Source organism: Ambystoma mexicanum, chromosome 5q, assembly GCF_040938575.1.
Source record: "Ambystoma mexicanum isolate Mex_15411 chromosome 5q, UKY_AmexF1_1, whole genome shotgun sequence".
In the NCBI taxonomy this organism is placed as follows: Eukaryota; Metazoa; Chordata; class Amphibia; order Caudata; family Ambystomatidae; genus Ambystoma; species Ambystoma mexicanum.
This window is the reverse complement of record NC_090933.1, coordinates 789,713,143-789,727,044: the sequence shown is the minus strand read 5'-3', so window position 1 is coordinate 789,727,044 and position 13,902 is coordinate 789,713,143.

Below are 13,902 nucleotides of genomic sequence, written 5' to 3'. Positions count from 1 at the left end.
CTGGTGGAGGGTGCCCCTGCACTGCTGGGGGGTTGGGGTGGTGGGAGACATGAGTGGGGGCCTGGTGGAGGGTGCCCATGGTGGCTGGGGGGGTGGGGGGTGGGTGGGAGACATGAGTGGGGGCCTGGTGGAGGCTGCCCCCGGTGGCTGGGGGGTGGGGGTGGTGGGAGACATGAGTGGGGGCCTGGTGGAGGCTGCCCCTGGTGGGCTGGGGGGTGGTGGTGATAGGGGACATGGGTGGGGGCCTGGTGGAGGGTGCCCCTGCACTGCTGGGGGGTGGGGGTGGTGGGAGACATGAGTGGGGGCCTGGTGGAGGCTGCCCCTCGTGGCTGGGGGGTGGGGGTGGTGGGAGACATGAGTGGGGGCCTGGTGGAGGGTGCCCCTGCACTGCTGGGGGGGGGTGGTGATAGGGGACATGAGTGGGGGCCTGGTGGAGGCTGCCCCTGGTGGCTGGGGGTGGGGGTGGTGGGAGACATGAGTGGGGGCCTGGTGGAGGCTGCCCCTGGTGGCTGGGGGGTGGGGGTGGTGGGAGACATGAGTGGGGGCCTGGTGGAGGCTGCCCCTGGTGGCTTGGGGGTGGTGGTGACAGGGGACATGGGTGGGGGCCTGGTGGAGGGTGCCCCTGCACTGCTGGGGGGTGGGGGTGGTGGGGAGACATGAGTGGGGGCCTGGTGGAGGCTGCCCCTGGTGGCTGGGGGGTGGGGGTGGTGGAAGACATGAGTGGGGGCCTGGTGGAGGCTACCCCTGCACTGCTGGGCGGTGGGGGTGGTGGGAGACATGAGTGGGGGCCTGGTGGGGGCTGGCCATGGTGGCTGGGGGTGGGGGTGGTGGGAGACATGAGTGGGGGCCTGGTGGAGGGTGCCCCTGCACTGCTGGGGGGTGGGGGTGGTGGGAGACATGAGTGGGGGCCTGGTGGAGGCTGCCCCTGCACTGCTGGGGGGTGGGGGGTGGTGGGAGACATGGGTGGGAGCCTGGTGGGGGATGCCCATGGTTGCTGGGGGGTGGGGGTGGTGGGAGACATGAGTGGGGGCCTGGTGGAGGGTGCCCCTGCACTGCTGGGGGGTGGTGGTGATAGGGGACATGGGTGGGGGACTGGTGGAGGCTGCCCCTGCACTGCTGGGGGTGGGTTGGTGGGAGACATGAGTGGGGGCCTGGTGGAGGCTGCCCATGGTGGCTGGGGGTGGTGGGAGAATTGAATGGGGGCCTGGTAAAGGGTGCCCCTGCACTGCTGGGGGGTGGGGGTGATAGGGGACATTGGTGGGGCCTGGTGGAGGCTGCCCCTGGATGCTGGGGGGGTGGGGGGGTGGGAGACATGAGTGGGGGCCTGGTGGAGGCTGCCCCTGGTGGCTGGGGGGTGGGGGTGGTGGGAGACATGAGTGGGGGCCTGCTGGAGGGTGCCCCTGCACTGCTGGGGGGTGATAGGGGACATGGGTGGGGGCCTGGTGGAGGCTGCCCCTGCACTGCTGGGGGGTGGGGGTGGTGGGAGACATGAGTGGGGGCCTGGTGGAGGGTGCCCCTGCACTGTTGGGGGGTGGGGGTGGTGGGAGACATGAGTGGGGGCCTGGTGGAGGGTGCCCCTGCACTGCTGGGGGGTGGGGATGGTGGGAGACATGGGTGGGAGCCTGGTGGGGGCTGCCCATGGTTGCTGGGGGGTGGGGGTGGTGGGAGACATGAGTGGGGGCCTGGTGGAGGCTGCCCCTGGTGGCTGGGGGAGATGGGGGTGGTGGGAGACATGAGTGGGGGCCTGGTGGAGGGTGCCCCTGCACTGCTGGGGGGTGGGGGTGGTGGAAGACATGGGTGGGAGCCTGCTGGGGGCTGCCCATGGTTGCTGGGGGGTGGGGGTGGTGGGAGACATGAGTGGGGGCCTGGTGGAGGCTGCCCCTGGTGGCTGGGGGGTGGGGGTGGTGGGAGACATGAGTGGGGGCCTGGTGGAGGGTGCCCCTGCACTGCTGGGGGTGGTGGTGATAGGGGACATGGGTGGGGGCCTGGTGGAGGCTGCCCATGCACTGCTGGGGGGTGGGGGTGGTGGGAGACATGAGTGGGGGCCTGGTGGAGGCTGCCCCTGTACTGCTGGGGGGTGGGGGTGGTGGGAGACATGAGTGGGGGCCTGGTGGAGGGTGCCCCTGCACTGCTGGGGGGTGGGGGTGATAGGGGACATGGGTGGGGGCCTGGTGGGGGCTGTCCATGGTTGCTGGGGGGTGGGGGTGGTGGGAGACATGAATGGGGGCCTGGTGGAGGGTGCCCCTGCACTGCTGGGGGGTGGTGGTGATAGGGGACATGGGTGGGGGCCTGGTGGAGGCTGCCCATGCACTGCTGGGGGGTGGGGGTGGTGGGAGACATGAGTGGGGGCCTGGTGGAGGCTGCCCCTGGTGGCTGGGGGGTGGGGGTGGTGGGAGACATGAGTGGGGGCCTGGTGGAGGGCGCCCCTGCACTGCTGGGGGGTGGGGGTGATAGGGGACATGGGTGGGGGCCTGGTGGAGGTTGCTCCTGCACTTCTGGGGGTGGGGGTGGGTGGGAGACATGAGTGGGGGCCTGGTGGAGGCTGCCCCTGGATGCTGGGGGTGGTGGTGATAGGGGACATGGGTGGGGGGCCTGGTGGAGGCTGCCCATGCACTGCTGGGGGGTGGGGGTGGTGGGAGACATGAGTGGGGGCCTGGTGGAGGCTGCCCCTGGTGGCTGGGGGGTGGGGTGGTGGGAGACATGAGTGGGGGCCTGGTGGAGGGTGCCCCTGCACTGCTGGGGGGTGGGCGTGTTAGGGGACATGGGTGGGGGCCTGGTGGAGGCTGCTCCTGCACTTCTGGGGGGTGGGGGTGGGTGGGAGACATGAGTGGGGGCCTGGTGGAGGCTGCCCCTGGATGCTGGGGGGTGGTGGTGATAGGGGACATGGGTGGGGGCTGGTGGAGGCTGCCCATGCACTGCTGGGGGTGGGGGTGGTGGGAGACATGAGTGGGGGCCTGATGGGGGCTGCCCCTGGTGGCTCGGGGGTGGAGGTGGTGGGAGACATGAGTGGGGGCCTGGTGGAGGGTGCCCCTGCACTGCTGGGGGGTAGGGGTGATAGGGGACATGGGTGGGGGCCTGGTGGAGGCTGCTCCTGCACTTCAGGGGGGTGGGGTGGGGGTGGGAGACATGAGTGGGGGCCTGGTGGAGGCTGCCCCTGGATGCTGGGGGGTGGGGGTGCAGGGGGACATGAGTGGGGGCCTGGTGGTGCTGCCCCTACACTGCTGGGGGGTGGGTGGGCGGCAGACATGAGTGGGGGCCTGGTGGAGGGTGCCCCTGCACTGCTGGGGGTGGGGGTGGTGGGAGACATGAGTGGGGGCCTGGTGGAGGGTGCCCATGGTGGCTGGGGGGTGGGGGTGGGTGGGAGACAATGTGTGGGGGCCTGGTGGAGGCTGCCCCTGGTGGCTGGGGGGTGGGGGTGGTGGGAGACATGAGTGGGGGCCTGGTGGAGGCTGCCCTGGTGGCTGGGGGGTGGTGGTGACAGGGGACATGGGTGGGGGCCTGGTGGAGGGTGCCCCTGCACTGCTGGGGGGTGGGGGTGGTGGGAGACATGAGTGGGGGCCTGGTGGAGGCTGCCCTGCACTGCTGGAGGGTGGGGGTGGTGTGAGACATGAGTGGGGGCCTGGTGGAGGGTGCCCCTGCACTGCTGGGGGGTGGGGGTGATAGGGGAGAGGCTGCCCCTGCACTGCTGGGGGGTGGGGGTGGTGGGAGACATGAGTGGAGCCTGGTGGAGGCTGCCCCTGGTGGCTGGGGGGTGGGGGTGGTGTGAGACATGAGTGGGGGCCTGGTGGAGGGTGCCCCTACACTGCTGGGGGGTGGGGGTGATAGGGGACATGAGTGGGGGCCTGGTGGAGGCTGCCCCTGCACTGCTGGGGGGTGGGGGTGGTGGGAGACATGAGTGGGGGGCCTGGTGGGGGCTGCCCATGGTGGCTGGGGGGTGGGGGTGGTGGGAGACATGAGTGGGGCCTGGTGGGGGCTGCCCATGGTTGCTGGGGGGTGGGGGTGGTGGGAGACATGGGTGGGAGCCTGGTGGGGGCTGCCCCTGGATGCTGGGGGGTGGGGGGGTGGGAGACATGGGTGGGGGCCTGGTGGAGGCTGCCCCTGCACTGCTGGGGGGTGGGGGTGGTGGGAGACATGAGTGGGGGCCTGGTGGGGGCTGCCCATGGTGGCTGGGGGGTGGGGGTGGTGGGAGACATGAGTGGGGGCCTGGTGGGGGCTGCCCATGGTTGCTGGGGGGTGGGGGTGGTGGGAGACATGGGTGGAAGCCTGGTGGGGGCTGCCCCTGGATGCTGGGGGGTGGGGGGGTGGGAGGACATGAGTGGGGGCCTGGTGGAGGCTGCCCCTGGATGCTGGGGGATGGGGGTGCAGGGGGACATGAGTGGGGGCCTGGTGGTGCTGCCCCTGCACTGCTGGGGGGTGGAGGGGTAGGAGACATGAGTGGGGGCCTGGTGGAGGGTGCCCCTGCAGTGCTGGGGGGTGGGGGTGGTGGGAGACATGAGTGGGGGCCTGGTGGAGGGTGCCCATGGTGGCTGGGGGGTGGGGGTGGGGTGGGAGACATGAGTGGGGGCCTGGTGGAGGCTGCCCCTGGTGGCTGGGGGGTGGGGGTGGTGGGAGACATTAGTGGGGGCCTGGTGGAGGCTGCCCCTGGTGGCTGGGGGGTGGTGGTGACAGGGGACATGGGTGGGGGCCTGGTGGAGGGTGCCCCTGCACTGCTGGGGGGTGGGGGTGGTGGGAGACATGAGTGGGGGCCTGGTGGAGGCTGCCCCTGCACTGCTGGGGGGTGGGGGTGGTGGGAGACATGATTCGGGGCCTGGTGGAGGCTGCCCCTCGTGGCTGGGGGGGGGGGGTGGTGGGGAGACATGAGTGGGGGCCTGGTGGAGGGTGCCCCTGCACTGCTGGGGGGTGGGGGTGATAGGGGACATGGGTGGGGCCTGGTGGAGGCTGCCCCTGCACTGCTGGGGGGTGGAGGTGGTGGGAGACATGAGTGGGGGCCTGGTGGAGGGTGCCCCTGCACTGCTGGGGGGTGGGGGTGGTGGGAGACTTGAGTGGGGGCCTGGTGGAGGGTGCCCATGGTGGCTGGGGGGTGGGGGTGGGTGGGAGACATGAGTGGGGGCCTGGTGGAGGCTGCCCCGGGATGCTGGGGGGTGGGGGGTGGGAGACATGAGTGGGGGCCTGGTGGAGGGTGCCCCTGCACTGCTGGGGGTGGGGGTGGTGGGAGACATGAGTGGGGGCCTGGTGGAGGGTTGCCCCTGCACTGCTGGGGGGTGGGGGTGGTGGGAGACATGAGTGGGGGCCTGGTGGAGGGTGCCCCTGGATGCTGGGGGGTGGGGGGGTGGGAGACATGAGTGGGGGCCTGGTGGAGGGTGCCCCTGCTGGCTGGGGGGTGGGGGTGGTGGGAGACATGAGTGGGGGCCTGGTGGAGGGTGCCCCTGCTGGCTGGGGGGTGGGGGTGGTGGGAGACATGATTGGCAGCCTGGTGGGGGCTGCCCATGGTGGCTGGGGGGTGGGGGTGGTGGGAGACATGAGTGGGGGCCTGGTGGAGGCTGCCCCTGCACTGCTGGGGGGTGGGGGTGGTGGGAGACATGAGTGGGGGGCTGGTGGGGGCTGCCCATGGTGGCTGGGGGGTGGGGGTGGTGGGAGACATGAGTGGGGGCCTGGTGGAGGCTGCCCCTGGTGGCTGGGGGGTGGGGGTGGTGGGAGACATGAGTGGGGGCCTGGTGGAGGCTGCCCCTGCACTGCTGGGGGGTGGGGGTGGTGGGAGACATGAGTAGGGGCCTGGTGGGGCTGCCCATGGTGGCTGGGGGTGGGGGTGGTGGGAGACATGAGTGGGGGCCTGGTGGGGGCTGCCCATGGTTGCTGGGGGGTGGGGGTGGTGGGAGACATGGGTGGGAGCCTGGTGGGGGCTGCCCTGGATGCTGGGGTTGGGGGGGGTGGGAGACATGGGTGGGGGCCTGGTGGACGGTGCCCCTGCTGGCTGGGGGGTGGGGGTGGTGGGAGACATGAGTGGGGGCCTGGTGGAGGCTGCCCCTGCACTGCTGGGGGGTGGGGGTGGTGGGGGACATGAGTGGGGGCCTGGTGGAGGCTGCCCCTGCACTGCTGGGGGGTGGGGGTGGTGGGAGACATGTGTGGGGCCTGGTGGGGGCTGCCCATGGTGGCTGGGGGGTGGGGGTGGTGGGAGACATGAGTGGGGGCCTGGTGGGGGCTGCCCATGGTTGGCTGGGGGGTGGGGGTGGTGGGAGAAATGGATGGGAGCCTGGTGGGGGCTGCACCTGGATGCTGGAGGGTGGGGGGGGGTGGGAGACATGAGTGGGGGCCTGGTGGAGGCTGCCCCTGGATGCTGGGGGGTGGGAGACATGAGTGGGGGCCTGGTGGAGGGTGCCCCTGGATGCTGGGGGTGGGGGGGTGGGAGACATGAGTGGGGGCCTGGTGGAGGGTGCCCCTGGATGCTGGGGGGTGGGGGGGTGGGAGACATGAGTGGGGGCCTGGTGGAGGGTGCCCCTGCTGGCTGGGGGGTGGGGGTGGTGGGAGACATGAGTGGGGGCCTGGTGGAGGGTGCCCCTGCACTGCTGGGGGGTGGGGGTGGTGGGAGACATGAGTGGGGGCCTGGTGGAGGGTGCCCCTGGATGCTGGGGGGTGGGGGGGTGGGAGACATGAGTGGGGGCCTGGTGGAGGGTGCCCCTGCTGGCTGGGGGGTGGGGGTGGTGGGAGACATGAGTGGGGGCCTGGTGGAGGGTGCCCCTGATGGCTGGGGGGTGGGGGTGGTGGGAGACATGAGTGGGGGCCTGGTGGAGGGTGCCCCTGCACTGCTGGGGGGTGGGGGTGGTGGGAGACATGAGTGGGGGCCTGGTGGAGGGTGCCCTGGGATGCTGGGGGGTGGGGGGGGTGGGAGACATGAGTGGGGCCTGGTGGAGGGTGCCCCTGCTGGCTGGGGGGTGGGGGTGGTGGGAGACATGAGTGGGGGCCTGGTGGAGGGTGCCCCTGCTGGCTGGGGGGTGGGGGTGGTGGGAGACATGATTGGCAGCCTGGTGGGGGCTGCCCATGGTGGCTGGGGGGTGGGGGTGGTGGGAGACATGAGTGGGGGCCTGGTGGAGGCTGCCCCTGCACTGCTGGGGGGGTGGGGGTGGTGGAGACATGAGTGGGGGCCTGGTGGGGGCTGCCCATGGTGGCTGGGGGGTGGTGGGAGACATGAGTGGGGGCCTGGTGGAGGCTGCCCCTGGGGCTGGGGGGTGGGGGTGGTGGGGAGACATGAGTGGGGGCTTGGTGGAGGCTGCCCCTGCACTGCTGGGGGGTGGGGGTGGTGGGAGACATGAGTGGGGGCCTGGTGGGGGCTGCCCATGGTGGCTGGGGGGTGGGGGTGGTGGGAGACATGAGTGGGGGCCTGGTGGGGGCTGCCCATAGTTGCTGGGGGGTGGGGGTGGTGGGAGACATGGGTGGGAGCCTGGTGGGGGCTGCCCCTGGATGCTGGGGGTGGGGGGGTGGGAGACATGGGTGGGGGCCTGGTGGACGGTGCCCCTGCTGGCTGGGGGGTGGGGGTGGTGGGAGACATGAGTGGGGGCCTGGTGGAGGCTGCCCCTGCACTGCTGGGGGGTGGGGGTGGTGGGGGACATGAGTGGGGGCCTGGTGGAGGCTGCCCCTGCATTGCTGGGGGGTGGGGGTGGTGGGAGACATGAGTGGGGGCCTGGTGGGGGCTGCCCATGGTGGCTGGGGGGTGGGGGTGGTGGGAGACATGAGTGGGGGCCTGGTGGGGGCTGCCCATGGTTGCTGGGGGATGGGGGTGGTGGGAGGCATGGGTTGGGGCCTGGTGGAGGCTGCCCCTGGATGCTGGGGGGTGGGGGTGCAGGGGGACATGAGTGGGGGCCTGGTGGTGCTGCCCCTGCACTGCTGGGGGTGGGAGACATGAGTGGGGGCCTGGTGGAGGGTGCCCCTGCACTGCTGGGGGGTTGGGGTGGTGGGAGACATGAGTGGGGGCCTGGTGGAGGGTGCCCATGGTGGCTGGGGGGTGGGGGTGGGTGGGAGACATGAGTGGGGGCCTGGTGGAGGCTGCCCCTGGTGGCTGGGGGGTGGGGGTGGTGGGAGACATGAGTGGGGGCCTGGTGGAGGGCTGCCCCTGGTGGCTGGGGGGTGGTGGTGATAGGGGACATGGGTGGGGGCCTGGTGGAGGGTGCCCCTGCACTGCTGGGGGGTGGGGGTGGTGGGAGACATGAGTGGGGGCCTGGTGGAGGCTGCCCCTCGTGGCTGGGGGGTGGGGGTGGTGGGAGACATGAGTGGGGGCCTGGTGGAGGGTGCCCCTGCACTGCTGGGGGGGGTGGTGATAGGGGACATGAGTGGGGGCCTGGTGGAGGCTGCCCCTGGTGGCTGGGGGGTGGGGGTGGTGGGAGACATGAGTGGGGGCCTGGTGGAGGCTGCCCCTGGTGGCTGGGGGGTGGGGGTGGTGGGAGACATGAGTGGGGGCCTGGTGGAGGCTGCCCCTGGTGGCTGGGGGGTGGGGATAGTGGGAGACATGAGTGGGGGCCTGGTGGAGCCTGCCCCTGCACTGCTGGGGGGCGGGGGTGGTGGGAGACATGAGTGGGGGCCTGGTGGAGGGTGCCCCTGCACTGCTGGGGGGTGGGGGTGGTGGGAGACATGAGTGGGGGCCTGGTGGAGGCTGCCCCTGGTGGCTGGGGGGTGGGGGTGGTGGGAGACATGAGTGGGGGCCTGGTGGAGGCTGCCCCTGGTGGCTGGGGGGTGGTGGTGACAGGGGACATGGGTGGGGGCCTGGTGGAGGGTGCCCCTGCACTGCTGGGGGGTGGGGGTGGTGGGAGACATGAGTGGGGGCCTGGTGGAGGCTGCCCCTGCACTGCTGGGGGGTGGGGGTGGTGTGAGACATGAGTGGGGGCCTGGTGGAGGGTGCCCCTGCACTGCTGGGGGGTGGGGGTGATAGGGGACATGGGTGGGGGCCTGGTGGAGGCTGCCCCTGCACTGCTGGGGGGTGGGGGTGGTGGGAGACATGAGTCGGGGCCTGGTGGAGGCTGCCCCTGGTGGCTGGGGGGTGGGGGTGGTGGGAGACATGAGTGGGGGCCTGGTGGAGGGTGCCCCTGCACTGCTGGGGGGTGGGGGTGATAGGGGACATGGGTGGGGGCCTGGTGGAGGCTGCCCCTGCACTGCTGGGGGGTGGGGGTGGTGGGAGACATGAGTGGGGGCCTGGTGGAGGGTGCCCCTGCTTTGCTGGGGGGTGGGGGTGGGTGGGAGACATGAGTGGGGGCCTGGTGGAGGCTGCCCCTGGATGCTGGGGTGTGGGGGGGTGGGAGGCATGAGTGGGGGCCTGGTGGAGGGTGCCCCTGCACTGCTGGGGGGTGGGGGTGGTGGGAGACATGAGTGGGGGCCTGGTGGAGGGTGCCCCTGCACTGCTGGGGGGGTGGGGGTGGTGGGTGACATGAGTGGGGGCCTGGTGGAGGGTGCCCCTGGATGCTGGGGGGTGGGAGACATGAGTGGGGGCCTGGTGGAGGGTGCCCCTGCTGGCTGGGGGGTGGGGGTGGTGGGAGACATGAGTGGGGGCCTGGTGGAGGGTGCCCCTGCTGGCTGGGGGGTGGGGGTGGTGGGAGACATGATTGGCAGCCTGGTGGGGGCGGCCCATGGTGGCTGGGGGGTGGGGGTGGTGGGAGACATGAGTGGGGGCCTGGTGGAGGCTGCCCCTGCACTGCTGGGGGGTGGGGGTGGTGGGAGACATGAGTGGGGGCCTGGTGGGGGCTGCCCATGGTGGCTGGGGGGTGGGGGTGGTGGGAGACATGAGTGGGGGCCTGGTGGAGGCTGCCCCTGGTGGCTGGGGGGTGGGGGTGGTGGGAGACATGAGTGGGGGCCTGGTGGAGGCTGCCCCTGCACTGCTGGGGGGTGGGGGTGGTGGGAGACATGAGTGGGGGCCTGGTGGGGGCTGCCCATGGTGGCTGGGGGGTGGGGTGGTGGGAGACATGAGTGGGGGCCTGGTGGGGGCTGCCCATGGTTGCTGGGGGGTGGGGGTGGTGGGAGACATGGGTGGGAGCCTGGTGGGGGCTGCCCCTGGATGCTGGGGGGTGGGGGGGGTGGGAGACATGGGTGGGGGCCTGGTGGAGGGTGCCCCTGCTGGCTGGGGGGTTGGGGTGGTGGGAGACATGAGTGGGGGCCTGGTGGAGGCTGCCCCTGCACTGCTGGGGGGTGGGGGTGGTGGGGGACATGAGTGGGGGCCTGGTGGAGGCTGCCCCTGCACTGCTGGGGGGTGGGGGTGGTGGGAGACATGAGTGGGGGCCTGGTGGGGGCTGCCCATGGTGGCTGGGGGGTGGGGGTGGTGGGAGACATGAGTGGGGGCCTGGTGGGGGCTGCCCATGGTTGCTGGGGGGTGGGGGTGGTGGGAGACATGGGTGGGAGCCTGGTGGGGGCTGCCCCTGGATGCTGGGGGGAGGGGGGGTGGGAGACATGAGTGGGGGCCTGGTGGAGGCTGCCCCTGGATGCTGGGGGGTGGGGGTGCAGGGGGACATGAGTGGGGGCCTGGTGGTGCTGCCCCTGCACTGCTGGGGGGTGGGGGGGTCGAGACATGAGTGGGGGCCTGGTGGAGGGTGCCCCTGCACTGCTGGGGGGTTGGGGTGGTGGGAGACATGAGTGGGGGCCTCGTGGAGGGTGCCCATGGTGGCTGGGGCGTGGGGGTGGGTGGGAGACATGAGTGGGGGCCTGGTGGAGGCTGCCCCTGGTGGCTGGGGGGTGGAGGTGGTGGGAGACATGAGTGGGGGCCTGGTGGAGGCTGCCCCTGGTGGCTCGGGGGTGGTGGTGATAGGGGACATGGGTGGGGGCCTGGTGGAGGGTGCCCCTGCACTGCTGGGGGGTGGGGGTGGGTGGAGACATGAGTGGGGGCCTGGTGGAGGCTGCCCCTGGTGGCTGGGGGGTGGGGGTGGTGGGAGACATGAGTGGGGGCCTGGTGGAGGGTGCCCCTGCACTGCTGGGGGGGGTGGTGATAGGGGACATGAGTGGGGGCCTGGTGGAGGCTGCCCCTGGTGGCTGGGGGGTGGGGGTGGTGGGAGACATGAGTGGGGGCCTGGTGGAGGCTGCCCCTGGTGGCTGGGGGGTGGGGGTGGTGGGAGACATGAGTGGGGGCCTGGTGGAGGCTGCCCCTGGTGGCTGGGGGGTGGGGGTAGTGGGAGACATGAGTGGGGGCCTGGTGGAGGCTGCCCCTGCACTGCTGGGGGGTGGGGGTGGTGGGAGACATGAGTGGGGGCCTGGTGGAATGTGCCCCTGCTGGCTGGGGGGTGGGGGTGCTGGGTGACATGAGCAGGTGTGCAGGGTAGTCCCCTGTGGTGTGTGCTGCCTGCAGGGGCCGTGGAGGGTGTACAGGGAATACCTGGGAGCACACAGCCAAATCGTGTGTAGATTTTCCCGCGTACCCCTGTCATACACGTGCCCAGCCAAATCGCGTGTGGAACTTCCCGCGCACCCCTGAAATCCACGTACACGGCCAATTCGCGTGTGGAACTTCCCGCGCACCCCTGTAATCCACGTACACGTCCAAATGGCGTGTGGAACTTCCCGCGCACCCCTGTAATCCGCGTACCCTGACAAATCGCGTGTGGAACTTCCCGCAAACCCCTGGAATTCACGTACCCTGACAAATCGCGTGTGGAACTTCCCGCGCACCCCTGTAATCCGCGTACCCTGACAAATCGCGTGTGGAACTTCCCGCAAACCCCTGGAATTCACGTACCCGGCCAAATCGCGTGTGGAACTTCCCGCGCACCCCTGAAATCCACGTACCCGGCCAAATCGCGTGTGGAACTTCCCGCGCACCCCTGAAATCCACCTCCCCAGCCAAATCGCGTGTGGAACTACCCGCGCACCCCTGAAATCCACGTACCCGGCCAAATCGTGTGTGGAAATTCCCGCGCACCCCTGAAATCCACGTACACGGCCAAATCGCGTGTGAGACTTCCCGCGCACCCCGGTATACACGCACACGTATTTTTTGTCAGCGGGTGTCCGTGTTTGTGGGTACCCCTTTGCACGTCATTTGTCCTGGAGGGCCACAGTATGGGACATTCATCATGGCAGTATATAGGTGCTATTTGTTGGCGCACCTTTTGGCGCACATTTCTTACAGGCGCAGAGACGCTACCGCCTGCTTTCTTGTGGCGGTCGTGTTTGTGCCTGTGCGCTGGTTTGAGCGTGCGCTTTTTTGCCCTATTCTATTCCATGAATACGTGTTGTAGGCGAGCGTGTGGGCGTTCCGCGCACTTGTGCCCTGTACTTCCACCGTGATGCCCACATTTTGGCAAGTTGTTCCCCATTCCGAGTGTTACGCCCCGTGTTCCGCCTACTTTTGTTGCGTGCGCCGCGCTATGTGCGATTTTCGCTGTGGCCTGTGCGATTTTCGCTGTGACCTGGCGCACGCAGTTAGATGGCCTGTGCGCCAACGTGCGCCGCGCACTTTTTTATCGCACATCCGATGGTTTTCTCGCGCACGGCCTTCCATGAATCGATGTGCGCTGCTTTTCGTGCGATTTTCGCACTTGCACTGCGATTCGCACGTTTTTGGCCACTTGCGCCGCGCTAATTATTCCATGAATCGGCCTGCAAATGTAGGTCACATTTGGGAAATGAAAGGGTTGTGTGACAAAGGGCACCGGCAAATGGGTCAAAACATTATGAAAACCACACAAACATAACAAATGATATACCTTCCCGCGTTCCCAGAAGTGTCCTCTTTTGGGAAATGCATGGGTTTCCCTGTTTTCCTTGCCGGCTTCGACACCCTAGGCCCAAATCTGTAGGTTGCCCATATTAACAAATTGTGCTGTGGCGAAAGGCTTGGGGTTACCAGCGGCTTACCCTTTTCCTTTTGCGCCCCCAGTAGGTGCACCCACACATGTGAGATAACTTTTTCATCGGGACACCTGTGGGAACGCGAGAAGGTATGACATCTGTCGTTGGCGCCGTGTTTCGGTGAGTGGACACAGGAAAATGTCTCTGAAATTGGCTGGAAATGAAGACAATTCTCAGATATTTTGTTCTGGCCACCCACCGAAACACACCGCCAACAACACATGGTCTACCTTCCCGCGTCCCCACATGTGTCCCAATGAAAACGGTATGTCACATGTGTGGGTGCACCTACCGGGGGCGCAAAAGTAAAAGGGTAACCCACTGGTAATCCCAAGCCTTTCGCCACTGACCATTTTTTTCATGTGGGCAACCTACAGATTTGGGCCTAGGGTGTCGAAGCCAGCAAGGAAAACAGGGAACCCCATGCATTTCCCAAAAGAGGACACCCGTGGGAATCCACAGAGGTCTGCCTTGCGCAAATTGCCCCAGTTTTTATTAGCCACAATCCCCGACAAAGTGTGATATTTGGTGGGGAAAAAACACAATGTTCACTTTGTCTGGGGTTCTGGGTAATAAATTCTGGGCCGCTTCACGCAAGTCAGACCTCTGTTGCATTCCCACGGGTGTCCTCTTTTGGGAAATGTATGGGGTTCTATGTTTTCCTTGCTGGCTTCGACACCCTAGGCCCAAATCTGTAGGTTGCCCACATTAACAAATTGTGCTGTGGCGAAAGGCTTGGGGTTACCAGCGGCTTACCCTTTTCCTTTTGCGCCCCCACTAGGTGCACCCAAGCATGTGAGGTACCTTTTTCGTCGGGACACCTGTGGGAACGCGAGAAGGTATGACATTTGTTGTTGGCGACATGATTCGGTGAGTGGACACAGGGAAATGTCTCTGAAATTGGCTGGAAATGAATACAATTCTCAGACATTTCGCTCTGGCCACCCACCGAAACACACCGCCAACAACACATGGCCTACCTTCCCAGGTCCCCACACGTGTCCCGATGAAAATGGTACCTCACATGTGTGGGTGCACCCACTGGGGGCGCAAAAGGAAAAGGGTAACCCACTGGTAATCCCAAGCCTT